This window comes from Macaca fascicularis, chromosome 7, assembly GCF_037993035.2.
Source record: "Macaca fascicularis isolate 582-1 chromosome 7, T2T-MFA8v1.1".
Taxonomy (NCBI): Eukaryota; Metazoa; Chordata; class Mammalia; order Primates; family Cercopithecidae; genus Macaca; species Macaca fascicularis.
Genome location: NC_088381.1, coordinates 46,024,907 through 46,052,652, shown reverse-complemented (window position 1 = coordinate 46,052,652; position 27,746 = coordinate 46,024,907). Strand labels below are relative to the sequence as shown.

The 27,746-nt window shown below is 37.2% G+C and overlaps 1 protein-coding gene across 5 annotated transcripts in view; it reads right to left on the bottom strand.

Annotated features, from left to right (window-relative positions):
• GLCE (glucuronic acid epimerase) overlaps nucleotides 1-27,746 on the bottom strand; it is a 122,286-nt gene that overhangs the window by 17,493 nt on the left and 77,047 nt on the right. The gene's annotated exons all lie outside the window — the stretch shown is intronic.

The following is a 27,746-nucleotide window of genomic DNA, read 5'->3' as shown; positions in this document are numbered from 1 at the left end:
TTTTTTTTTTTTTTTAAATGTTGAAACAACTGTATTAGGACCATTTTGGATCAGATTTAAAATTGCAAACTGAAACTTTTCAGCACAAAAAAAAGGTAAGAGGTGTTTCCTCCTTTTGGTGAAATCCTTAGAATAGCTATGCTTCTAAATCCTTAGAACAGCATAAGCTTCTAAAGCAGAGATGTTCAAACTTTCTTAGTTTGTGGCTCCCTTGATATCTCAGTAATTTTTCACAATGCCCCCTAGGCCAAAAGAAATACCTAAATCAGTTTGAGTATCCTGTACTGTACCCAAAATGCTTGGGACCAGAGGGTTTTGGATTTTGGATTTTTCTCAGATTTGGGAATATCTGTATTACACTTAACAGTTCAGCACCCCAGATCTAAAATCTGAAACGCTTCACTGAGTATTTCTTTAGAACATCACATTGATGCTCAAAAAGTTTTTGATTTTGAACCATTTTGTATTTTGGATTTCTGAACTTGGGATGCTCAACATGTAGTTTCATTTATTAAATAGTTAGGGCCAAATAACTACTTATATACAAGTATTTATGTCCTAACACTTTAGTAGCTGTCTGAAAAAACATAGTAGACCTTTTCAAAGTAAACACCAACATCCATGTTGCTAAATCCAACAACGAATTTTTAGTGCTCATCCTACCTGACCTCCTAACAGCATAAAACAGTCAATGGCTCTTTCCTTCTTGAAACATTTTCTTCCCATGGTTTCTAGGGTACCATTCTCTTTTGATTCTCCTAAAATCCCACTGGTTGTTCTTCTCTTCTTTGAGTCTTCCTTTTCATCTCCCTAATTGTTAAATGTTAGAGTACCTTAGGGTCCCAGTCTTTTGCCTTCTTTATCTCTATTCACTTTGATCTCACCCAACCTCATGCCTTTAAATACAAGGCTGACTATCCCCAAATTATCTCACCAGGCCATGCCCTTCTTCAGAGCTGCAGATACATATATGCAAATACATATATCTTTATTTGGAGGTCAAATAAATTTCTGAAATAACATCCAAAACTTAACTTCCAATCTTTTCCTCAATCTGTTCCTCCCTTCCTACTGCTCAGACTAAAAATCTTGACCCTTTCTTATTCACTCAATATACCATAAGTCAGGAAATTCTCTTGGCTCTACCTTCGAATTATACCCAGAATCTGATGTCTTTTCACCAACTACATTGTTACTACCATGTCAGAACCACTGCCATCTTTCACCTGGAACACAGCAGTGATATTCAAACTGGTCTCTCCTTCTACCCTTACCCTACTACTCCACCCTTAAGTCTGTTCTCAACACAGCAGTCAGAATGATGCTCTTAAATTTAAGACAGATCATGTCATTCCAGTCCTGATGGAAGGAAAATGTGACGCTGTTGCTTCTTCTGGCCATATGGTGTATGAGCCTGTTGTGATTGCAATGCAAGTAGTCCTGGGTTACTTTTTACTGGGATGAATGGGAAATATGGGAAATTATGGATAGTTATAGTATAATGTATGATACATTTCAGCCTGCTGAGAGTAAAGGGAGTAGTTTACTGCCGTTTGCCACAGTAGCTCTGTAATTTATTGTATGGTGTGAATCAACAACTAATTTTATTGTTTTGAATCCCCCCTTCTCATTTTCCCCTCAACCCTTTTAGCAGCAATGATGTATTAAAAACAAATCAAATGCTAAATTTCCGTTTCTCAAGAAGTTGATGGTGAATATGTAATTCATTCATTTCTTTTACTTCCAATGGAAGGCAAACTTTGCACCCTTCAGTGTCTGAAAACAAGTGTATTCTGCTCTCACCCTTGATTAATAGTGTGGCAAGTTGTAGAATCCATGGTTGCATATTACTTTCTCTCTACATGTTGTAGGCAATACTTTACTGTCTTAAATCATTAAGAGTTATTCATAAGCAGTTTGATTTAGTCTCTTGTTACTATGCATGTGATTTCTTTGTGGATCTTTGTTTATCCTGGAATTCTCACAGTACCATATTTGATTCTCTATTTCAGTGCTTGGTGTGCCCTTTCAATGTAAAAACTTGTGTCCTCCTATTCTTGTTTAATGGATATAGTATCTCCTTAGATCTCTGAATATATTAGATGATTTATTCTTCTTTTTTAAAAATAAAGTTCTTTCTTACTAGTTTTACTTTTTCCACTGGCCATTTTCCTGGTTATTTAGTCTTTCATGCCATTAGTTTTTCCCACCATGCCTGGTGATCTTCGGTTACTCATTCACATTTAAGAGAGAATGACTCATTAGCCAACATAGATTTCCTGTGTTATTTTGAAGATAGTCTGATTTTGGCTAGATTGTTCCCCTGGAGGGGATAAAAAGAGGGAGCTCTGTGTGGGCTGGACATAAGCTGACTGGCAGTGTTCCCACAGGGTGAGTGGGTGGGGAGCCAGCAGACCTTTCAAATGCCAGAAAGAAGATGGTGTTTTCTCTTTTGCTACACGAACACAGCACACACTTTAGAAGCCTTCATCTTTCTCATGCTCTCTAAAGAAAATCTGCCTCGTGTTTGCCTGGGATTCTTGCCAGCTATCTGTATTCAAGTGCAGGGGTGAAAGAGGTATGAGGAGGGGAGAAGAAGGTATAGTTGGGCCTACTGGTACTCAATTAGAGATCTGGAAATCTGTTCAACTATCATCCTTGGGTAGTCCTCCAATTTACTGTTACTGGCTTCTTCATTTCTCATTTTTAGACATTTTATTTTGGTGGGGCATCAGAAGGGAAAGGAGGTGAATACAGATTTTAAGAACTGGAAACCAATAATACATTTTTAACCCTATTAACTGAGAATAATTCATTTCATCATCTGCATTATTACTATGAGAAACCAAAGTGTGTAACAAGCAAAACTTTAGAAGTCATATAAATTGAGAATTTCCGTATATTGTAGTGGAGGCAAACTGATAATACTAAATGGCGTTTTGTTTTGCTTTTTAAATCCTTTATTAAAAACACTTATATGTCAACAGCTGACTACTCTGTCATCTATGCCTTACATTTTGACCAATTAATATAGAAATATAAAGCTTTTTATCCTATCTTTGAGAAGTGCCCTTCCTCTACTACTCAAATGCCTGTAACCCTGCCTATGGAACAAGGCTACTGATATAGTTTGGGTATTTGTCCCCACCCAAATCTCATGTTGAAATGTAATCTCCAGTCTTGGAGGTGGGATCTAGGGGGAGGTGTTTGGATCATGGGGGTGCATCCCTGTTGAATGGCTTAGTGCCATCCCCTTGGTGATGAATGAGTTTGTGTGAGATCTGCTTGCTTAAAAGTATGTGGCACCTTGCCACACTCCCTTGGCTCCTGCCCTGGCCATGTGGCCTGCTTGCTCCTGCTTTGCCTTCTGCCATGAGTAAAAGCTCCCTGAGGCCTCCCCAGAAGCTGAGTGGATGCTGGCACCATGTTTGTATAGCCTACAGAATTGTGAGCCAATTAAACCTCTTTTTTTTTTTTAAATAAATTACCCAATCTCAGGTATTCCTTTATAGCAATACAAGAACAGACTAACACAGCTACCAATATGATGAAGCACATGATGGGAAAGTAAAGAAAAATCAAATTTAAAAACTTCCAATAATCTTTATGTCCAGGTTTTATTGTCTGATGCCATTTGTTACTAAAGACAATCAGGGCTTCTTAAAGAAATGAGTAATTCCAGGGCTAGGGATGGGACACCTTGCCGCACCAGAAAACAAACTTTCAACTACCAATGAGATAAAAATCAAGGGTGTCAAAAAAGCAGCAGGAGAAAGATAAAACAAAATTAGAAAATTATTGCTAATTGCTAAAACTGAGAGTGATAGATACATTGGAAGTTCAGTATACCACTCCCTATATACTTTTGTGTTTAAACATTTCCATAAATATGTAATGTCATGGAAAAAAGACACAGGAATCAGTCTAAAAGGTCCTCTTCCCTATTAGTCAAATGTGTAAGAATTATGATTGAAGTAGACTGAAACACAATGACGCAATAAAAATCCATGAATCTGCAATAATATTTAAACGGAGAAAGCCAGCAAAAAACTCTCTGAGCTGATAAATATTGGCAACTGAGTGAAAAAAATTATTTACTTGTCTTTGCAGGAGCAACCATATTTCAGAACAAATCAATAACCCTAGTAAATAAAATACTCTATTGTACAAAAGGCTATCCAATAAGAAGTAAATTTTTTTTTAAAAAAATCAGAAAATTAGCATTATGTAATCCCTCATGAAATTACAGATTCAGGCAAGTGTTAAATGCAGGTATATGTTTGCCAGGACCTAGAGATTCACACTGTGCAAAGTAATACCAAATACATTATTTTCTAGTTGAAAGAAGAAAAAGATTAAACTTGAGACAGTGAAAGGATCAGATAGTCATACCCTAATTCAGTGGTCAACTTCGGTCTCCTTAATTGTGACCCATCCAGAAGCTTTCTCCTGATAAGTCATAATAAGAAATATATCACTTACCACATATTCCAGCCCAAAATGTTTCACTTGGATCTCTCAGGACATAAAATTTAATCTCTGGTTAACAGGAAATACAAGGGATAGAGGAACAAGTTAAAGGAGGAAGCAACCAGACACATCTGGAAGGTGAGACATCCTGCAGGACAGCTGGTCCTGTCTCCTCAATTCAATTAGTGATATGAAAAGAAAAAAGGTTTTTTTTTTTAAAGAGACTTAAGGACATAACAACCAGATGTGAAACTTGGTTCTACACTGGGAAATTCAACAATGGACTTGATAAAATGGAAAGATACTGAAATGAAGATTGTTAACTGAAAAGAACAGGTTTCAAAACAGCACATTTAGTATGATCTTATTTTAAGTAAACAATGCATATATAGGTCTTTATTTTCTAATTTTCCATGATCACCCTTACTGTTTGTTTTTTTTTTAACTATAAAAAATGGCACGTGCTTGCAGTCCCAGCTACTTGGGACTGGGGTAGGAGGATCACTTGAGCCCAGGAGTTCTGGGCTATTGGGTGCTATATTAAGTCGGGTGTCCACATTAAGTCTGGCATCAGTCTGATGACCTCCTGGGAGTAGAGGACCCCAAGTTGCCTAAGGAGGGATGAACCAGCCCAGGCAGGAAATGGATCTGATGATCAGTCATGGAATTGCGCCTGTGAACAGCCACTGTATTCCAGCCTGGGCAACACAGCGAGATCCTGTCTCTTAAAAAAATAATGAAAAACTAAGAAGGGCAAGGTCAATTTTGTTAAAATACTGAAAGAAAAAAATGTAAGTCAGTTAAAAAATTTGTAGAACACTTTAGCTTTCGAATGGGCACGGGCTTTTTTCAGGGGGGTGGGGATAATAAGGGAGAAAGGAAGATGAAGAGAAGGAAATCTCTGAGTGTTGACGTATAGCATTAACTAAAAAATAGGCTCATCTAAAGAGAAACTCAGTAATTTCATTATCATGTTGCCAAATTATAGAAAACTGACACAGATACTCAGATTTCAAGAAGTAGATTGCACTGACATTCTGCTAGGTATAAATGCTGGTAACTTTGAGTGGTGAAATGCTCCTACTTATTTTGAAGCTTTTGCCACATCTACAAAATAGATTGATGTTTTAGGTAAAATAAACAAATGAAAAACTCATAAATAAAAAAAATCTTGAAACCTCACCTACTGCTGACCCTAAAGATTTATTTCATTAGAAATAGAATCCAGTAAAAATCAGGTCTTATAATGCTGAGGATCTAAAACAGAAAATATCATGCAGTAAGCATCATAAAGAAACTGTGGAAAAACTTCTTTGTAGAAATAGTTAAAAATTAGGGAAAGTAAAATGTAACTTTTAGGGTTTTTTCTGGAAAGCAAATTGTTCTATTCTAAAGCCATTTGCAATTCAAAGACCTTTTCTGTGATACTTTACTTTTCAGATTTATTTTCCTAGTTACTTCAAGTAACTATTAGAGTAATTCACTGAGTATCAGGAACTATGGATCTCATCATGAGCTTTCAAAATATGAAGGTTATATTTCAGTAAAGAACAACCTTTCAATGGGTTTTTAAAAAATATTCACTTACATTGTTATTGGCTTTTTTTCCTCTGAATAATGCAGGCCAAGGTTTCCCTGCTTATTATTTCTCTTACTTACTTACGTATCTATTTATGTTTCCTATAATTCCTTGACTGAGAAGAATGCTTACTCTGATTTAAAAAAATAATTTATTGATACTAAGTAGACAAAATAGTAATTGCTCAACAAATAATCAAACTCACTGACTGGTTTGATCAATATTTGTTCAGCAGCTACTATGTGGCAGGTAAGGCATTATCCGTGTCTCTAAAGGACGGATTAGCAGGCATAAAAAATAATAATGCTAAGATTTAAGAACTGTAAAAAAAAGTTATGTAGACTATGCTATAAAACACCTTAACCTTTTAAAGTGTTAAGAAAAGTTTCCAGGTAGAATGAATTGAAGATTGACAGTTAAGCATGCTCCCAAGTCAGGGTATTTGCACTTGTCATTCCCCATGCCTAGCACTCTATTTCCCCAGATATCCATTTGGATGGCTCTCTCACTTCATTCAGGTCACTGCTTAAATGCCAGTGTATTAGAAAGGGCTTCCCTGGCCACCTTATCTAAAATACCAGTTCTTACCCCATCATTCTCCAGGTCCTTACTCAGTTTTATTTTTCTTTATAGCATTTATCACCATTTGACGTATTACACATTTAAATTATTCATCCCCAATCCACTAGAATGTAAGTTCCATGAGGGCTGGGGTTTTGCTTCTCCTGGTCACTGTTTTATCCCTAATATTTAGAAATGTGCCTAGCTTGGCTCATGCCTGTAATCCTAGCACTTTGGGAGGCTAAGGTGGGAGGATCACTTGACAAGGTCAGGAGTTTGAGACCAGCCTAGTCAACATGGTGAAACCCCATCTCTACTAAAAATACAAAAAAATTAGCTGGGCGTGGTGGCACTCACCTGTTTTCCCAGCTACTTGGGAGGCTGAGGCAGGAGAATTGCTTGAACTCGAGAGGCAGAGGTTGCAGTGAGCTGAGATTGCCATTGCACTCCAGCCTGGGCGACAGAATGAGACTCTGTCTCGGAGGGGGAAAAAAAGTGTGCCTAGCTCACAGTAGACATTCATTAAAGGTTTGTTGAATAAATGAACATTGTTAAATATTCTTTCCTCTCCGTTGCTTCTTCCTTTCCTTCCTGTCTTGAAAGGAAGGAAGCAAGCAAGCAAGCAAGCAAGCAAGCAAGAACTTGGCCTATATGATTAAAAAAAACAAAAAACAGACATTTGAACCAGACAACTTTGTTTTCTTTCCAATATTTGGGTATTTAGAAATTGTGATCCAAATCAAAATGAACATAAGTGACATAACAGAATATGGATTGTGATGCTGTATACTGGCCAACTTTAAAACAGATTTATAATTTAATTACTGCTGTTAGTAATGTTCCATCTGTTTACTGCTTAATAGACCAAGATTTAAATTATACAGTCAAATGGTTAAACATCCAGTGATAGATGTAACTCAAAGGAGAACTGCCTAATATCTTTGGTTGTTAGGACCCTTCTAGTAATATAAACAAGTAGAATTCTCTGGTAGCTACTCACAATAATGCAAAACAGGAAGGAAATTTTGCAAGTCCATTTTATTTTTTAGTAACAAAATTGAAATGATCTCTGATACAAGTGCTCATAATACTTCAAATAAGATTGTATTTCTAGAAAAAAATCCCAAAGAAACTGAGTAAGCAATATATATATGGACATGCTTTATGTTACTGAATTCTCACAGTATTTCTACTATTTTCTCATAATTATATCTGTTATGGTGATCTGTGATCAGTGATCTTCAATGTTGCTATTGTAATTGTTTTGGGGTACTATTAACTCTACTCATGCAAGATGACAAACTTTACTGATAAATGTTGCGTACGTTCTGACTGCTCCAATGACCAGCTGTTCCCCAATTCCCTGTTTCTCACCTTCTCCTTGGGCCTTGCTATTTTCTGAGACAGAACAATATGGACATTAGGACAATTAATAGCTCTACAATGACTGGTAAGTATTCAAGTGAAAGGAAGAGCCACATGTCTCTCACTTTAAAACAAAAGCTAGAAATGATTAAGCTCAGTGAGGGAGGGCATGTCTAAAGCCAAAATAGGCTAAAAGCTAGGCCTCTTGTGCCTAACAGCCGAGTTGTGATAGCAATGGAGAAGTTCTTGATGGAAGTTAAAATTGCTACTCTAGTGAACGCATGAATGAAAACAAAGTGAAACAGCCTTATTGCTGATATGGAGAAAATTTTGGCGGTCTTAAGGTCAAACCAGCCACAATATTCCCTTAAGCCAAAGCCTAATAATCCACAGCAAACCCCTAACTCTCTTCAATTTTACGAAGGCTGAGAGAGGTGACGAAGCTGCAGAAGAAAAGTTGGAAGCTAGCAGAGGCTGGTTTATCAGGTACAAGGTAAAGCAGCAAGTGCTGATGTAGAAGCTACAGCAAGTTATTCAGAAGCTCTAGCTAAGTTCATTGATGAAAGCAGTTACACTAAACAGATTTTCAATGTAGACAAAGCAGTCTTCTATTGGAACATGACATCTAAGACTTTGATAGCTAGAAAGAAGTGAATGCCTGGCTTCAAAGCACCAGCTGACTCTCATTAGGGACTAATGCAACTGGTGACTTTAAGTTGAAGCCAATGCTCCTTTATAATTCTGAAAATATTAGAGCCCTTAAGAATTATGCTAAATCTACTCTTCCTGCACTCTATAAATGCAACAACAAAGCCTGGATGACAGCACATCTGTTTACGGCATGGTTTACTGAGTATCTGAAGCCCCCTGTTGAGACCTACTGCTCAGAAAAAAGATTCAAAATGTTACTGCCCATTGACGATGCACCTGGTCACCCAAGAGCTCTGATGGAGATGTACAAGGAGATTAATGCTGTATCCACACCTGCTAACACAACATCCATTCTGCAGCCCATAAATGAAAAAGCAATTTGACTTTCACGTCTTTTTTTTTTTCTGAGATAGAGTGTCACTCTATCTCCCAGGCTGGAGTGCAGTGGCATGCTCTCGGCTCACTGCAACCTCTGCCCCCCGGATTCAAGCGATTCTTCTGCCTCAGCCTTCTGAGTAGCTGGGGTTAGAGGCGTGTGCCACCATGGCCGGCTAATTTTTGTATTTTTAGTAGAGACGGGGTTTCACTATGTTGGCCAGGCTGGTCTCAAACTCCTGAACTCGTGATCTGCCCACTTTGGCCTCCCAAAGTGCTGGATTACAGGCGTGAGCCACTGCACCCAGCCGACTTTCAGGTCTTAGTATTTAATAAATACATTTTGTAATGCTATAGCTGGCCATAGATGGTGATTTCTCTGATGGATCTAGGTAAAATAAACTGAAAACCTGCTGGAAAGGATCCACCATTCTAGATGCCATTAAAAATATTCATGACTCATGGGAGGAGGTCAAAATATCAACATGAACAGAGGTTGTAAGTTAATTCCCACATTCATGGATGACTTTGAGGGGTTCAAAACTTCAGCAGAGGAAGTAACTACAGATGTGGTGAAGACAACAAGAGAACCAGAATTAGAAGTAGAGTCTGAAGATAGGGCTGAATTGTTGCAATCTCATGGATGAGCAAAGAAAGTGGTTTCTTGAGATGGAATCTATACCTGGTGAAGATGCCATGAACATTGTTGAAATGACTGGCTGGGCGCGGTAGCTCACGCCTGTAATCCCAGCACTTTGGGAGGCCAAGGCAGGCAGATCACCTGAGGTAAGGAGTTCAAGAGCAGTGTGGCCAACATGGTGAAACCTCATCTCTACTAAAAATATAAACATTAGTCGAGCCTGGTGGTGGGCACCTGTAATCCCAGCTACTTGGGAGGCTGAGGCAGGAGAATTGCTTGAACCCAGGAGATGGAGGTCGCAGTGAGCCAACACGGTGTCCCTGCACTCCAGCCTAGATGACAGAGTGAGATTCTGTCTCAAAAAACAAAAAAGAAAAGAAAAATAAATGACAACAAAGGATTTAGAATATCACAAAAACTTAGTTAATAAAGCAATAGGGTTTGGGAGGATTGACTCCAATTTTGAAAGAAGTTCTATTGTGGATAAAATGCTATCAAATGGCATGGAATGATACAGATAAATCGTTCATGAAAGGAAGAGTCATTCCATGTGGCAAACTTCATCGTTGTCTTATTTTAAGAAATTCCCACAGTTACCACAATCTTCAGCAATCACCACCCTGAGCATTTAGCAGCCATCAACATCAAGGCAAGACCCTCCACCAGTAAAAAGATTATAACTTGCTAAAGGCTCAGATAATCTCTAACAATTTTTAAGCAATAAAGTATTTTTAAATTAAGATATGTACTTTTTTTTTCTTTTTCTTTTTCTTTTTTTTTTTTTGAGATGGAATCTTGCTCTGTCTCCCAGGTTGGAGTGCAGTGATGTGATCTTGACTCACTGAAACCTCTACCTCCCGGGTTCAAGCAATTCTCCTGCCTCAGCCTCCCAAGTAGCTGGGATTACAGGCGTGGTATGCCACCACACCTGGCTAATTTTTGCATTTTTCGTAGAGATAGGGTTTCACCATGCTGGCCAGGCTGGTCTTGAACTCCTGACCTCAAGTGATTCTCCCCACCTTGGCCTCCCAAAGTGCTGGGATTACAGGCATGAGCCACTGTGCCCAGCCAGGTATGTGTATTTTTTAGACATAATGCTATTCTACACTTAACACACAGTACAGAATAAACATAACTTTTATAAGTACTGGGAAACCAAAAAATGTGTTTGAGTCACTTTATTGTGATATTCACATTATGGTGGTCTGGAACTGAATCTGCAATATCTCCAATGTATTCCTATAGTAAATTATATTATTTGAATTTCATAGATGAAAAGACTAAGGCATAAGAACCTACAAAACCTATAAGAAGATTTACTAAAGGAAAAGGACAGGAACAAAGCCAAGACTAGAACTTAAATCTGATAAAAAAATTTTGTGCATTCCCTACATACAGATGATGAAACTGAGGCATTGTGATGTTCAGGAATTGTGAAATTCAGGAATTTACCTGAAGCCACATGATTATTTGATGGTTCACATATCTAGTATTAAGAATGGTATTTTAACTCCAGTTTTCCAGTCTGACTCCAAAGCCTGTGCTCTGATATGTCACAGGGTTTCTTAGAACAGGTATATAAATATTATATTTCAGAAGCTGAATATTCCCCTTCCCCAAAAGATTTTAACTTATAACAGGTTATTAGATTGCGAACTGAATTCAGACATTCACAGGTCTTGTTTTGGCTAAAGTTTAATTTTACCATAAATCAACAGTTCACACAGGTAAATACAATTTTAGGAAAAGTTATCTAGTTGTTCTAAAAATGTATTAGCATTTCTGAGTGAAGCTACTGAAAGTTTTGAATTTTCTTTAAATCTAACAGTATAATTAAATGCCATATTAATATTAGAAAGGGACAGAAATGAGAGTCATGACTACGAATGTTATGTATATATATTCTAAGAAAGCTACCCGGTCCCCAGGTGGATTAGAATAATTAAGCTCTTGACAACAGGCCCCACAAATCCAGCAATAGCTTACAAATGCATCATAATGCCTTATTTCTCTTAATAATTATTATGATGTTCTGGTATAGCTCGTTGAAGCAAAACTTTCCCCATGTTAATTTGAGGCTTTGAAAATATACTGGTGTCTTAAAAGCCCCAAGGTGGCTGGATATATAAGAGTAACTAACATTAGTACAAGAAATTAGGGTGTAAAAAAGAAAAATCTAAAGATAAAGCTATTTTTTGGGCTGGGCATGGTGGCTCACACCTGTCATCCCAGCACTTTGGGAGACCAAGGTGGGAGGAGTTCGAGACCAAGAGTTCGAGACCAGCGTGGGTGACATGAGACTCTGTCTTTTTTTAAAAAAATTATTTTGTTCTATGACTTTTTATTAGCCATAGCAAAAAAGAAAAAAAAAAAAAGAAAAAAAAAAAAAGCAACAAGTCAAGGAGAATAAAAGGCTTTAACTTTTTTTTCTACTTAGTTTAGTTTCCGGCAAGAACATTTATGATCTTGAATACAGATTGTAATTACCCTTAGAATGAAAATCACCAGTTACGCCAAAGGTCATACTTATTTGCTTGGGTTGCTCAACACAAATCGTTTTTTTTTTTTTGAGATGGGGGCAGGCGGTCTCATTATGTTGCCCAGGCTGGTCTTGAACTCCTGGGCTCAAGTGATCCTCTCAGCCTCCCAAAGTGCTGGGATTACAGGTGTGAGCCACTGAGCTCAGCCAATAAATCAGCTTTGAAGCTGTGAAAGGAAAAAGCAAAAGAAAAATAAAAAATTTCAACACTATGGAGATAAAGGAGAACCATCTAAGGAAAGTTAATTGTATTAGCCTTTAAAGATAATATATAAATAAAAATGCAAAACAGAACTAGAAGTTGGGGGAAGACACATTTGTGGTTATTGCGCTTCACTCATAAGGAGACCTGAGACCATCTGGTGGCTATTAGCTGAGGTGTGGAAATTCCATATTCTAAGCCTACTGGGCCTCCTAACTGACATACTTTTGTAGGAAAATCTTAGTCCTACCCCTAACAGGACACCAAAGCAATTCCAACCTGCTGGCCTTCCTTCCTTCCTTTTCTTTTCTTTCTTTTTCTTTCTTTCCTTCCTTTCTTTCCTTTCTTCCTTTCTCTCTCTCTCTCCTTTCTTCTTTCTTTCTCTTTTTTTCTTTCTTTCCTTTTTTCTATTTTCTTTTTTTTCTTCCTTTCTTTTCTTCCTCCCCTCCCCTTCCCTTCCTTTCTTTTCTTTTCTTTTTTTTGAGACAGGGTCTCTCACTCTGTCACCCAGGCTGGAGTGCAGTGCCATACTCATAGCTCACTGTAGCACTGTAGCTTCAATCTCTCGGGCTCAAGTGATCCTCCTGCCTTAGCCTCCTGGGTAGCTGGGACCACAGGTGCACACCATCATGCTTGGCTAATTTTTATTTTGAGTAGAGATGAAGTCTCACTATGTTTCCCAGACTGGTCTTGAACTTTGGAACTCAAGCAACACCCCCTGCCTTGGCTTCCCAAAGTGCTGGGATTACAGGCATGAGCTACCACACCTAGCTCTAGTTTTCTTAATTTCAGCAACCATAAACTAGGCAGAAAGAATAATATGATAAACCTTTAAAAAATAATTTTAAGAAGTATAGATGTTGACTGGTTCCAGACCAACCACCTTTTCATACTACTAGAAGGAAAGCTGTTTGCAAAGCACTAAATTAATGAAATAGAAAAAGAAAATCCTCATCAATTCCTACAACAGTTAATGACAATGAGCTAATGAACAGACTAAATTCCATGAATGAGGCATTTTACTTAGTATTACGATTAGTAACGATTTCTGCTCTCAAATAACTTAGAACCTTGAAGATACAAGACTTAAACATACAGAAAGCAATTTAAAAAAATCCATATTGAAAAGGTGGTAAAATAAATAAAATAATTGAATTTGAAAATCAAATAAAAAGTAGTGTGGCAGGTAGTTTAGTTAGGAAAGGGAAAGATACTAGAAAGAGCTGCATGGGGAAGAACACTTTACTGAAGCCCAACATAGATGGTATATACTGGTCTCCAAGAGAATATTAACCACCATTAAGTGAGGCCCTTTTCAAACACAGAATAATGAACTTATAACTATGGATTTCCTTATCTACACTGCAAAGTACTTTTACATTCATTTCTTCATTTAATGTCTGCAACAATCCAATGAAATGGTCAGGAAAGTGAGTGCTATTTTACAACAGAAAACACTAAGGCTCAGAAATTGATAAGGTGGCACGAAGAAAAGAATTTAGATATTTTGGTTCTAAGCTTTATCAGACCAGTGATTTCCAAATCCAGATAATTAAGTTTCATCTGGACTGGGAAAAGATGTTTCAAAGTCTTCAGAAGTGATTCTGATGATTAATTTGGTCTGAGAAACAATACAACTGGCTCTAACATTTCACGGGGCATTAAAATTACCTAGAAGGTTTGTTCAAACACAGATTGCTTTTCCCAAACCTCACAGTTTCTGATTTACTAAATCTAGGTAGAGACCTAAGAACCTGCTTTTCTACCAAGTTCCAGGTGAAACCTATGCTTCTGGTCAGGGGATCACACTTTGAGAACCACTGTAATATACCATATGCGTTAAGTAGGTACTATGTGCAAGTGGAAATAGGTATGCTGCTCAAACTAAGAACTATCTTAGGCAACTCTGAAAATTAGGGTTATTAGCATATTGATTTTTGCAGAATAATTAGTTTGTGCTCCAGTGAGAATGACTTTAGTTAACTCTTGAATCAATTTACAAAGGAGTGATTCAAGAGTTAGCTAAGCCCTAAAGTCATGCTTGGAAAAAATGTGTAAGTTTTGGCTTTTGCCTGTATGTTGCAGAATCTCTCAGCTACAGTATGTTTTGAAATAATTCTGTTGGAAGGGTAGGTGGGTGGTATATATTTTGAAGTCTTGCAGAATTGAAAATATGTGTTGCTTCTTCATCAAACAACTTGGCTGAATAAAGAAGTTTAGGGTCCAAATTGCCTACAGAACTCTGTATACACTGCTCAACTGTTTAATGGTAAGAACAAGCCAGTGTTTAATGGTAAGAACAATCAATCTAAAGCTAGTCCACCTTTTCTTCCCTTGTGAACAACTTGTATGTTTTCTTGTTTTTCTCCCTTCCTGGATACCTGATGATGATGATGATGACTTTAACAAGAGAAAGTACAAAGTTTCACCAGAATAGACTTAGTTGTTAGGCTATTTTCATTAATTTTTCCTGGAGTTTGGCAACAAGCTTGTTTGAATTGCAGGCTCAGGTCATCTCCTCTCAGAAAAGTTTTTATCCCATAGAGTGTTTAATAATTGTTTCCATTCAATTTCTTCTGGTCTATTCCAAAATGTCAATTGTATATATTAGATCTCTGTACTCTATCCTTTATGTCAATCACCTTTTTCTTCAAATTTTCTTTTTTAATTTCTTCTCCCCCTTTTCCTCTACATTTTGAGAGAGCTTCTCAAACTTGTAGTCTGTATCACTAATAAAATTTTCTAATCCACTCTCTGTTGCTTCTGGTGCAGTTTAATTTATATACTGCATATTTAGTTTCTATTTTATTGTTTCTTATTTGGATACTGCATATTTTAGTTTCCATCCTATAGGCCTTACTTATTAATATCCAACACCCTTTTAATGTATGCCTCCCTGTTAGCTGACCCCTACTTTCATCCCAGCCTGCTGTCTTATGAACTTATTTTCTACGTCTCACTCCAAAGACTCCACAATTTAAAAAACCTACAAGCCAAAAAAAAAATGTTTTCTACAATTTTCTTGTTACAGAAGTAACCTTTTATATCAAGAATATGTGCTTTTACCCTGGTATTAAGTGCAACATTCCTGTATTTTTAAGGTTGCAGAATCTTATTTCAGAGTCTGTCTCCTCACCATTTCTTATATATCGGTTACTAGAGATCTAGAGGTTTGATCAAAGTAGGGTTTGATTTTTCAGCAAGGATACTTCATGATAGAGATGTGAACTTTCATCAGGAAGTATATAATATTCAATTGTCTCTCTTTTTATGATGCTAAGATTAATCCCTATTTTCAGCCTAATACATTATAAAGTCATTATATGACCCAAGAAAGCTCCTAAAGCCTCAGTCATGTCTGTGTTGTAGCCCAAAAAGAAGAGGAAAGCCATTATAAAGTTATCCTTCAGCAGTTCACCCAATATTACTTTTAGCAATCATTGATGATTATTTCATTAAAAGTTGCAAAATGGGTGACATTCTATCAGCCTTTCTTAATGTATAGTTAAAATATTTCTATAAAGAAAATCTTGATCTTGCTAACTACTTAGTTACCCTGAGATATACAGTGTGTACAGGAAGGGCAGAATTAATGATTAAATCTTTATCAATTTTCAAAATAATGAATTGGCTCCCTAGTCTCTAAAAATAATGAGCTTTTAAAAAAAGTAACATATGAACTCACATATTTTTAACATATTTGATATGTTTCAATCTACTGCAGTTATTTCTTTTTCTTGAGATGTCAGTATTTCAGGTATGTGAACACTTCCTTTTTGGTGCTGGTACACTCTATTTAGATATATTTATAGTCATTTCAGTGGTGACTAGATATGGGTTTAGAGGGAGTCAGATGCTTATACCACACTGCTATCTGTACCTGTGAGGAATACGTTTTGCTATTAGTAACAGACACCAGAAATAAACCATCTTATGTTCCAGCTTGGGTTAGTTTTCACTCATATAAAATATACCTAGAAATAGGCAGGCTGGAGCGTACATGTAGCTACATACTCATCAAGGACCTAGGTGCTTTCTATCTTTCTACATTACCTTATGCCCCAAGAAAGCTACTGAGGCCTCAGTCATCATGTCTGTGTTGTATCCCAGAAAGAAAAAGAAAGGCAGAAGGGCAAAACAGCACATCTCTCAGTAGACCTAATTCACACTGAGACTTTCCTCAAGCTTCACACATTTCCAACATTTCATTAGTCAAATCTTAGTCACATGGCCACCTCTAGCTGCAAGGGAAGCTTCTAGGCAGCCACATGCCAAGTGGAAAAAACAGGGTTCTATTATTAAGGAGAAAACAGACCCTGGGAGGAAACCCAGTCTCTGTCATACCATCTCACCAGAAAGTTTCTCAATGTACAAATTAATCACTCTCTCCCCATGTAGCCCTTTACTATATCTCAGTTATACAAATTCTTCAAGTCTGGTTTGCAAGTAATTATGAATCTGTGGGTATTTTTCTCTAGACTGAATTTCTTGAAGATGCAGGGCATTTTTTATTTATATATATATTTCCCTCTATCAATGCCTATTCAGGCATTCAACTCAAATGTGCTTTATTCAGACACACTGAAGCATGTATTTGGTCACCATGTTTATAGTTATGTATGTTCATTTTCAAACTATTCTATTGGGTTTTGTTACCTGTATGGCAACCTATTCTTCCCACAATCCAGAGCTTGTGCTGAATGAAAATCATCATCAGCACTCCATAAGTAGGTCAACCCTGCTACTCTCATTTATCCTCAAACCTGAATAAAACATATTTAGGCTAAAAAAATCTTCATTTCAATGAGAAAGGAAGTTGTTCCTTTTTGGGACGGTGGGGAAGGTTACAGAAAAAGGAAAGGTTTAATAAGTAGTTTTACCATATATGCTAAGCATTAGATATACTTTCAGTTACTGAAATCAACCCCTAAGAAGGAGATTTTTTTTTTTTTTTTTAATCACCCACATACGGTTGAAGAAACTGGGTAGTTCTTAACTCTGCTGAAGAAAAATTATTAGTGACCACATAGTGGGATTTAAACCTAGATTTATCTGGCTTCGAAGTGTAAGTTCTTTATATCAGACCATAGTATCACATTATCTAACTCCAAATCACCATATACTTTCACACCAATTAGGTAAGAGCAGAAAGATCTGCCCTTGGTTGTGCAGACACAATCTTAAACTACTAGCATTACACATTAGCTTCTGAAACTAAAATATGTTTTTAAAAAGGGCTTTTAAATACATTCAGCTTACTTTTCTCTAGCATTGAAAGCCATAACATAAAAAAGTGGGATAGGAATGTTTTTAACAGCAAAGAGATGCTTCGTATCCAGAAAAACTGAACAATTACAGTGTAGCTAAAATGTTCTTTGAAGTACTGTATAGCACTTAACTTTAAAAGCTCTCTGCTTGCTTCTAAGCAGTGTGTCAAACTAAGCATATGTTATGTAAATAAATCAGTTCAGAAAGGAGTCCCAGGCTTCTCCAGCTGTGTAAGATTTCTCCACTCATTAGGAAAGCCAAGAAAAAGAAAACTTAATGATGTGTTTACTCTGCATGGTTCAAACACAGGTTCTATAGAATAGTTGTTGACAGTAAGTTTTTATGAAACATCTTTTACCAAGTTTGGTGCCATCCTGCAAACTGGAATGTCTAAAGGAGAAAGGTTCATCAAGAAGACTGCTTATAGTAATTTTAAAAATCATAAGATAGCATATTAGCTATGCAGAAGAAGTTATATGTGGAAGAAATCAGTGCCCAAATTGTTTTGTTTTGTTTTTTTAAAGTTTTTTTGGAGACAGAGTCTTGCTCAGTCACCTGGGCTGGAGTGCAGTGGCACGATCTCGGCTCACTGCAACCTCCACCTCCTGGGTTCAACCGATTCTCCTGCCTCAGCCTCACAAGTAGCTGGGATTATAGGTGTGTGCCACCAATGCTTGGCTGATTTTTTTTTGTATTTTTAGTAGAGATGGGGTTTCACCATGTTGGCCAGGCTGGTCTCGAACTCCTGACCTCAGGTGATCCACCTGCCTCGGCCTCCCACAGTCCTGGGATTACAGGCATGAGCCACCGCGCTCAGCCCCAAATTGGTTTTTAAATGAGTTATTATTAGGATAATTTTTTATATAGAATGCAGTTTTGAGCTACTTCACAAAGCAATTTAGAAAGCATGATATCAGAAAAAATGATTGAGAGAATATGCTAATGGAAATGTGTAAGGATAATCTGGTAGAATAAACAATACTGCAAATTCTACTTGTAATTTGATGTAATGTTTTTTCTAATATTTATGATAAAAAGAAACATTTAATATACCAGCCTTCAGACATTGCATAATCTTTTGCAATTTTAAAGATACATAACAGTAGTATCCACATTATAAATTTCTATTAGTAATTAATAGTTAACAGAATGGCAGGTCAAGAGACTAGGAAATGGGGACCTTTATAAAAAGGGGGGTAGAGGAAGAGACTAGCAGCAGTTTTGAGTTCTTATTAATGTAATCCCACTTAAGTCTCATAACTACAAAGTGGTATTACCTTCATTTTTCAGATAAGGAAACTGATATAGAGGCAACTGCTGACTCAATCACTTACTAGCTTTTCTTCCACTGCCAGTTATTTCACTTCTCTGAATCACAGTTTTTCACTAGTACACTAGCACTAGTACTATCTAGCTCACAGGTACCTCACAGGTGTCTTGAGGACTAAATGAGGTAAGTGTATATACTCAAAATGTGGAAATGTAAGTTCCATTTTTCTTTCAGAGAGGTTACTAATTTTTTCAAGTCTCAAATTGTCCAAAATCTATTAAGAGATACAGCTAGAAAATGAAACCAGATTATAGGCCCAGAACCCAAATTTATCTTAGTCCAGTGTTTGCCATTATACTACATTTCCCTGCACTTTTCATATCATTTATTTCCTCCTCCTCCTCCTCCTACTACTACATGCTAATTTTTTAAAAAGGCGTGTCTCAAATGTCATCTCCAAATTTTGAAAGCAATCAACAAATTCATCTCCAATTTCTAACAAAGGGCTCACAGCCTTCAATGACGTATCTCATATCTAAAACTAAGGAATCTATAAACTCGTTAGTCAGAAGGCCATATGACTCCAGAGAATGTTGTAATAATCCAGAAATTTTAAAACTAAACAGGTTATGAACATGTACAGTTACAGCAGTTTATTAATAATAATTCCAAGCTGGAAACAACCCAAATGTGCACCAAATGGTGACTTTTAAACTATGGTTCATCCATACAATGAAACACAACACAGCAATGCACTGATACCGATACCTGCCACAACATAGATGAATCTCAAAAGCATTTCACTAAGTGAAGGAAGTCAGACACAAAAATGCACTTACTATATAATTTCATTTATGTGACATTCTGGAAAAAGAAAATCATAGGGATTAAAGTTAATCAGCAGTGGCAGGAAGGGAGTGACTTATAATGCGACACAGATGAGGGGCTTTTGAGGATGATGGAAATATTCTAATTTTGATTGTTGTGGTGGTAAATGACTATTCATCTGACAAAACTTAACCAACTATACATTTTAAAGAGGCACATTTTATTTTATGTAAACTATACCTTAGTAAAATTAATCTATAATGGGTTTCTATAGTTTTGTTTTTGAGTAATAAATTCTATGAAAATATAGAAGAAACTAATTAAATAGGTAATATAAACAAAGGGAGAAGGTATATTTTCAGGACAACCTGAGTTTTTGAGTCTGATAGGCCTAAATTTGAATCCTGGTAAGCTTGACAATCTGGGACAAGTTAGTTGACCTTTCCAAACCTCGGTTTCCTCATCTGTTAAGCTGATATAATACCTTCTGCTTTATAAAGTAGTTTTAAGATTAAGTGAACACTTAATTTAGTGCCTACCACACAGTAGGCACTCATAGTAGGAAAACAAAGGAAAATGTTTATGGATTAACTGATATCTAAGCCAATTAAAAAAAGAATAATATTCGTGCCAGGCACAGTGGCTCATACCTGTAATCCCAGCACTTTGGGAAGCTGAGGTGGGCAGATCACTTGAGGTCAGGAGTTTGAGACTAGCCTGGCCAACATGGCGAAACCCCATCTCTACTAAAAATACAAAAATTAGCAAGGCATGGTGGCATAAGCCTGTAATCCCAGCTACTTGGGAGGCTGAGGCAGGAGAATCGCTTGAACCCAGGAGGCAGAGGTTGCAGTAAGCTGAGATCGTGCCACTGCACTCCAGCCTGGGTGACAAAGCAAGACTCCATCTCGAAATAATAATAATAATAATATTCATCTATCTATATCAGTTCATTTAATCGACAAATATTTGTTAAACATCTGTTATAAGGTATGTTAACATTTTCCCAAATAAATAATCAGTAAAACCAGAGTACATATTCCCCTGAAAAAATCACATTTCTCTAAGCTTCTGTAATTTTTATTACCTCATAAAAGTTGATAAGAATAGCAATCAAGAAACAAATATAATCTGCCTTTCCACAGAATGATTATTGGTAGGGAACATAAATTTTATCAGCAATAAATGTGAATTAAATAAGATTTAAACTAGTATTTCCCAGACGCACAATTTTCTAGGCAAAGAAGAAGGTTACCAAATTGAATTAACTTCAGCACTGCAAGAACTTTCATTAACCTCCTGCTTAAGACCTTACTTCATGTTGAGCAAAGGGTATAGATACTTTCTGTTGGTTTTAAAATTTGAGGTGAATACAACTTGCAGCACAGAAACTGCATTTACCTAAAAAAATAAGGTAGTGAAGCAGAAATGAAATTTTACCTAAGATTATTTCTTAATGCATATAAATATATTCCATGTATATATATCAATATATTTTCTAAGGGCTGAAACTAAGTTTTCACTGACATTTATATAAACAACCTAAAATCTTGGCACTGGGATTATTTACAAAGGTAAAACCTGAATTACAAATATTTGGCAAGGAGAAAATTATACTTTCTTTCTTCCCAAATCAAAATCGTCTTCTATGGGGCGGCATCCCCACCTTGGCTGTGGGAACGGTGACCCCGGAAAAAATAAAGTCAAAAAAATTTTTAAAAAATAATCTTCTGGCCAGGCGCGATGGCTCATGCCTGTAATCCCAGCACTTTGAGAGGCTGAGGCGGACGGATTACCTGAGGTCAGGAATTCGAGACCAGTCTGGCCAACATGGTGAAATCTCCTCTCTACTAAAAATACAAAAATTAATTAGCCGGGCGTGGTGGCGCGTGCCTGTAATGCCAGCTACTGGGGAGGCTGAGGCAGGAGAATCGCCTGAACCCAGGAGGCAGAGGTTGCAATGAGCCGAGATCATGCCATTGTACTCCAGCCTGGGCAACAAGTGCAAAACTCCGTCTCAAAAAAAAAAAAAATCTCCACATATGTATATGTGTATCACATATATTTCACATGTACGTATGTATGTGTTTTCTTCCTGTGACAAGCTATACCGTGTAGCCTACACACTGCTTCATGTTTTAAAAATTGCTTCCTTAAGACAGAATTTAAATTATTACTCACACATCATAATAAACTCTAGGTTTCAAATTGTGGCAAATGCTGATTAAGAAATTAAGATGTTGGCCGGGCGCGGTGGCTCACGCCTGTAATCCCAGCACTTTGGGAGGCCGAGGCAGGCGGATCACAAGGTCAGGAGATCAAGACCACGGTGAAACCCCGTCTCTACTAAAAATACAAAAAATTAGCCGGGCGCGGTTGTGGGCGCCTGTAGTCCCAGCTACTCGGGAGGCTGAGGCAGGAGAATGGCGTGAACCCGGGAGGCGGAGCTTGCAGTAAGCCGAGATCGCGCCACTGCACTCCAGCCTGGGCGACAGAGCGAGACTCCGTCTCAAAAAAAAAAAAAAAAAAAAAGAAATTAAGATGTTATACAAATCTTTCCTTCTCTATTAAGCCAACCACAAAGTAGCTATGGTCTCTAAACAGTCTAATAGGGTACCTGAGTTATAAACTGAGCTTCTTATCATACCCTACAATGCACATATGTAATAAGGATAGAGACTGTTCTTTTTCCTTAGTGCTGAAACTCCACCACTAGGAAGCAAAGTTTAACATATGCTGAATTTGAAGACATGACAACAATGTTTCCTCCATTACTATTGTCTGGGGGGAGAAAGCATTCAAGTATGTTATTAATGTCTATTTCTTGACTTAAAATGTAATTTTTCTAGAAGTTTCTTGGTATAAATTTACACAGCCTGAATGTAGAGATAAAACAAAGAGAATTTATAAACTAAAAACAAACATAAAGTCAATACAATTTTGATTTCTCTTTTCTCCATGTTAGTCACAAGAAGTGACCGAGGAGGTCAAACTTCAAGACTTTTGGGGGCTTTATGGAATCTTTTACATGTTTTTCACATACTTTACATCTAAATTCTTAGAGGTTATAGAGCACCCAAAAGTTAAGTATGCCCACCCTGAACATACTTTTCTGAAAGGAACTGCTTAAGATGACTATGAAATTTTAAGCCCGTATTCCCTCTTTCAGCCTTTCCAGGAAAATGAGAAACTATCCTAAAATGCCCAAATATGAATATTCTACAGTCTTTAATAATAAATGTCAATAAGTTACACCGTTAGAACATTGTTTCTCAATCGTGTATTCTTGGCTCCTTTCCTACTGTCTGCTGCTCCTCCTGAAACAGCACATTCTCCAACCAAACAGAAATATTCTCATTTAGTCTATGACTTTAGACTGATCAAAAGCTTACTCTCAAGGATAAATGTCTTATATGTGCTTGCTGTTGCATTTATGTCAAAAAAATAAGCTCCTTGAGAGGAGAAGCCATGTGTGAATAGCTTTTTCCCCCTTTTGTTTTCTATTTAATTGTCTAATTGTTTCTATTATACATATAAACAATTTCTGTGAATATAATTTCCCCCTCAAATTCTACTCTGCTATTCTAAACACTTATTTTTTCCCTGTAAGAAGCCACAGCTAGTTTAGGAATTATAATGGTTTCAAGCTCTGCAACAATAAAAACTAGAAAGCAATGCATCAATTTTTTTAAAGGACTTGAAATGTTTTAGACAACTGGGAAAATAAAGGCATAACTCAATGATATCTATTTTCATGACAAATAACTCAGGAGGAAGAACATATGGACATATTAATGTACACACACACACACACACGACTCATGTAGTCATATCAATCCCATAAAACCAAGTGACTAATCAAGACTTTTGTTCCTAGGAATGCATTTTGTAATATAACACAATTTGTATCTCATCTTAGGAGCCACTGCCTGAAAGTATCACTGATTACTAAGAACATAGTATTAGTCCTAGATTAGCACTAGCGGTTAGAAAGACATTAATGACTATTCTACCATACTCTCCTACGAGACTGACACTATGGCTTCACTCATTAACATACTGGACACAGAAAGCTGTTCTCTCTCAAGTAATTAAAATTATGTTATTTTCTTGCAAATAAAAGGAAACTATAATTACTCAGACAATAGCCTACTTTACTCCATCCAAAAGTATATATAAAAATCTGAGTCTGGGCGTGGTGGCTCAGGCCTGTAATCCCAGCACTTTCGGAGGCCAAGGTGGGTGGATTACAAGGTTAGAAGTTTGAGACCAGACTGGTCAATATGGTGAAACCCTGTCTCTACTAAAAATACAAAAATTAGCCAGGCGTGGTGGTGTGTGCCTGTAATCCCAGCTACTTGGGAGGTTGTGGCAGCACAACTGATTGAACCCAGGAGGCGGAGGTTGTAGTGAGCCGAGATGGTGCCATTGCACTCCAGTCTGAGTGACAGGGCAATACTCCATTTCAGGAAAAAAAAAAAAAAAAAAATACATACACACACACACACACACACACACACATACACACACATCTGAATCACACATGTATCCTAAATGGGAAAAAAGCTTATAGGCATATATAAAGATATCAAAAAGTCCTTTAAGATCTAGAGAACAAACAACAACAAAACAACAAAACAATGAAATGAGGGCATTTGCTGAGGATGTTGCCAAGTGCTCAGGGAATATTCCATCAACTCACTTAACATGTGATTTTTAAGAATGACTGGACAAGGCTGGGTGCAGTGGTTCATGTCTGTAATCCCAGCACTTTGGGAGGCCGAGGCGGGCAGATCATGAGATCAGGAGATCGAGACCATCCTGGCTAACACAGTGAAAAATATAAAAAAATTAGCTGGGCATGGTGGCGGGCGCCTGTAGTCCCAGCTACTTGGGAGGCTGAGGCAGGAGAATGGCGTGAACCCGGGAGGTGGAGTTTGTAGTGAGCCAAGATCACGCCACTGCACTCCAGCCTGGGGAACAGAGCAAGACTCCGTCTCAAAAAAAAAAGAATGACTGGACAAAAAACACTAGGTAGCAAAGGCAAAATCTCTGGCTGCTCATAAAAACTTGGTAAAATTAGCTATTTTGTCTTCAAAAGTCTAAAGTATAATAAAATCTGTCTCACACCCTACTTACCCATACCTAAGTAGGTTTATGTTTGGCTCAGAACATTCACTCAAAAAAGGTTATCTAATTTTTTTTCTGTCGTATGAAAAAAGAAAGTTGATGACTCTCCTGATTTAGTTATCTAACAGTTCATTCTAACAAATACTGTGTTTTTGTGCATACTTAAAAGCTTTCTCTGACACATCTACTCCAGTATCAGCTCTACACTGAACAAATCATATTTAAGACGAGTGACTTGAGTTATCATAGGGCTTCACTAATACTGATGTTCTCTCTCCAAAGTATCCCTTTATACAATAGGGGTCTCTAATGATTATCTGGATACCCTTTCTGTAGGGTATTAATTAGGATAATCTAGGCCTGGGGTTGTAACAAATATTCCCCATAATCTTAGTGACTTAGCAAAAATTTCTCTCTTACACATGGTACACTGACTCAAATTACATTTAAACAATAAATCATCCTTGATTTAGTTAGGCAATAATTATATATATTTTATACACATACACTTTTTTTCCCTACTGACATCCAACTCAATAAAATACTAATTAGAAAGCTCACTCTTGGCCGGGCGTGGTGGCTCACGCCTGTAATTCCAGCACTTTGGGAGGCCGAGGCGGGTGGATCATCTGAGGTCAGGAGCTCAAGACCAGCCTGGCCAACACAGTGAAACCCTGTCTCTATTAAAAGTACAAAAATTAGCTGAGTGTGGTGGTGGGAGCCTATAATCCCAGCTACTCAGGAGGCTGAGGCAGGAGAATCGCTTGAACCTGGGAGGCGGAGGTTGCAGTGAGCCGAGATCATGCCACTGCACCCCAGCCTGGGCGACAAGAGCAAGATTACTTCTAAAAAAAAAAAAAGCAAGCAAGCAAGCTTACTCTGGCTGAAGATATGAAATCTATATTAAAAAGTCCTGATTTATGGATTAGGGATGTGCATGAACGTGAAATTCCTATAACTTCCTATGCAATCAAGTTTTGATTTTCACTAAGAAATTGGAATCCATTTTAGTATAAGCTTTCCTATTTGGCAACTGAGTTTTACTCTTAAGACCCCATTATTTCTATGCTGTTTTGCAATAAACACTATGGACAAAGTAAAAATGCTACATTTTAGGAGTGACTGATTGACTATAACATTTCTCAGACTTTGCTATCTTCCTCATTTGTACACTTGTAGGGCAGACAGAGTTTCTACAGACCAGAAGGCTTATCAGTTCTTTATAAAAATATTCCTTTGTCAGTGTCTATTTAACTTAAAAAGTACTCAGAATTCTATCTAGCCTAACACTTCCAACAACAGCAGTGTTTGGAATATTGCCAAAATCATGTTCATTACTCATGAAACAGAGTTTTGAAATGTTCATATCTGGAACAAAAGTAGTATTTGTGTCAAATACTCAATTCTAACTCAATTCACCTAAAGGTAAGTAGTTTAAGTGACAGAAAACGCCATGACCCCAAGATGGTCTAATAACTGTATCTAATAACAAAGGATTAAAATAGGTGTGTGTGTGTGTGTGTGCGCGTGCGCGCACGCGTGTGTGTTTAGAGGAGTGAAGTTTGATGAATTTAGGCCCTTAAGTCCAATAAAAATTGGAAACGTCACATATGTAACACTGGGAGGCAGTATAACATAGAAGTTAAGGATGTAGGCTTTTAGCTCTTTTTTCTGGGTTTGAATCCTGGTTCTATCACTTATTAACTCTGTGTCTTTAAGAAAAAGTTTAACTTGTTTATATCTTAGTTTCCTCATATACTATATGAATGTAAAAAATACTTCATAAAGTAGTATTAAATGAAATGTATGTAAATTGTTTAGATCGATGCCAGGCACAGAGAAAGTACTCAGTAAATGTTAGGAAATATCAGCACTACCACTCTAAAAACAGTAAAAGAATCTTTAGTATGCAAGTCAAAGTTCAAATCTATAAATTTACACATAATTCACAGGAAGTTGTGCATACTTTCAGTGTAATGTCTACTCAAGTTTCAAGACCTTCACTATTCCACAAAAAAATTCTTGCTTATACATGAGGACCTAATCAACAAGTGTTCACTGAATACCTACTAGGCACTGTGTGTACAAACAAGAGGCATAACTGCCCCTCAAAACCTTATAATTATTAACAAATTATTTAGACTATGATATAAGACCATATTTAATTGAATGCTGAACTCTGTGGTACAGAATATAAGTCCTAGTCTATCCTAATGTTTACTGAAGACTAAGAGAACAGGGACTTCTATGAGAGCTGATGCAAGGATGCCTAGCTTACTGCATACATTCCCAAACCTAAGGGCTTACTCTATTATGCCAAGTGTGGGGTAGATGAATAATCTAACCCCTCCCCACCTCTGCCCTGCAAAAAAGAAAAAAAAACTTTAAAATATTTGGCTAATGTAGTATTTTATTCCTAATGCCAGGAATCATACCTTTTTAGACATATTATATCACTATGGGCATGTGTAGTATCATAAGCCATAAAACCACCAGCAGAGTTACCTTGGGCTGCCATTCTAAACACAAAAAACAAAAACCTGATTTATCAAGAACCAAAAAAACTCTATCATTTATGTTGGGTTTACTATTAACATAATTTCTGCCATAAAAAATCAAAGAGGGATTCAAGAAAGATGACAAAGTAGGAACCACCAGGAATCTGTCTCCCAACTTAGACAACAACTGCACTGGCAGAATCTGTCTACAGTAACTATCTTGGAACTCTGTAGTCCACTGAAGGCTTGCAACTTCCAAGAGAAGGACTAAATGATAAAGTGCATTAATTTGGGTCACTTTCAGCTCTTAACACAGTTGCAGCAAGCCATCCTCCACTCCTAGCTCCCTGGCAGGCAGCTGTGCATGTGC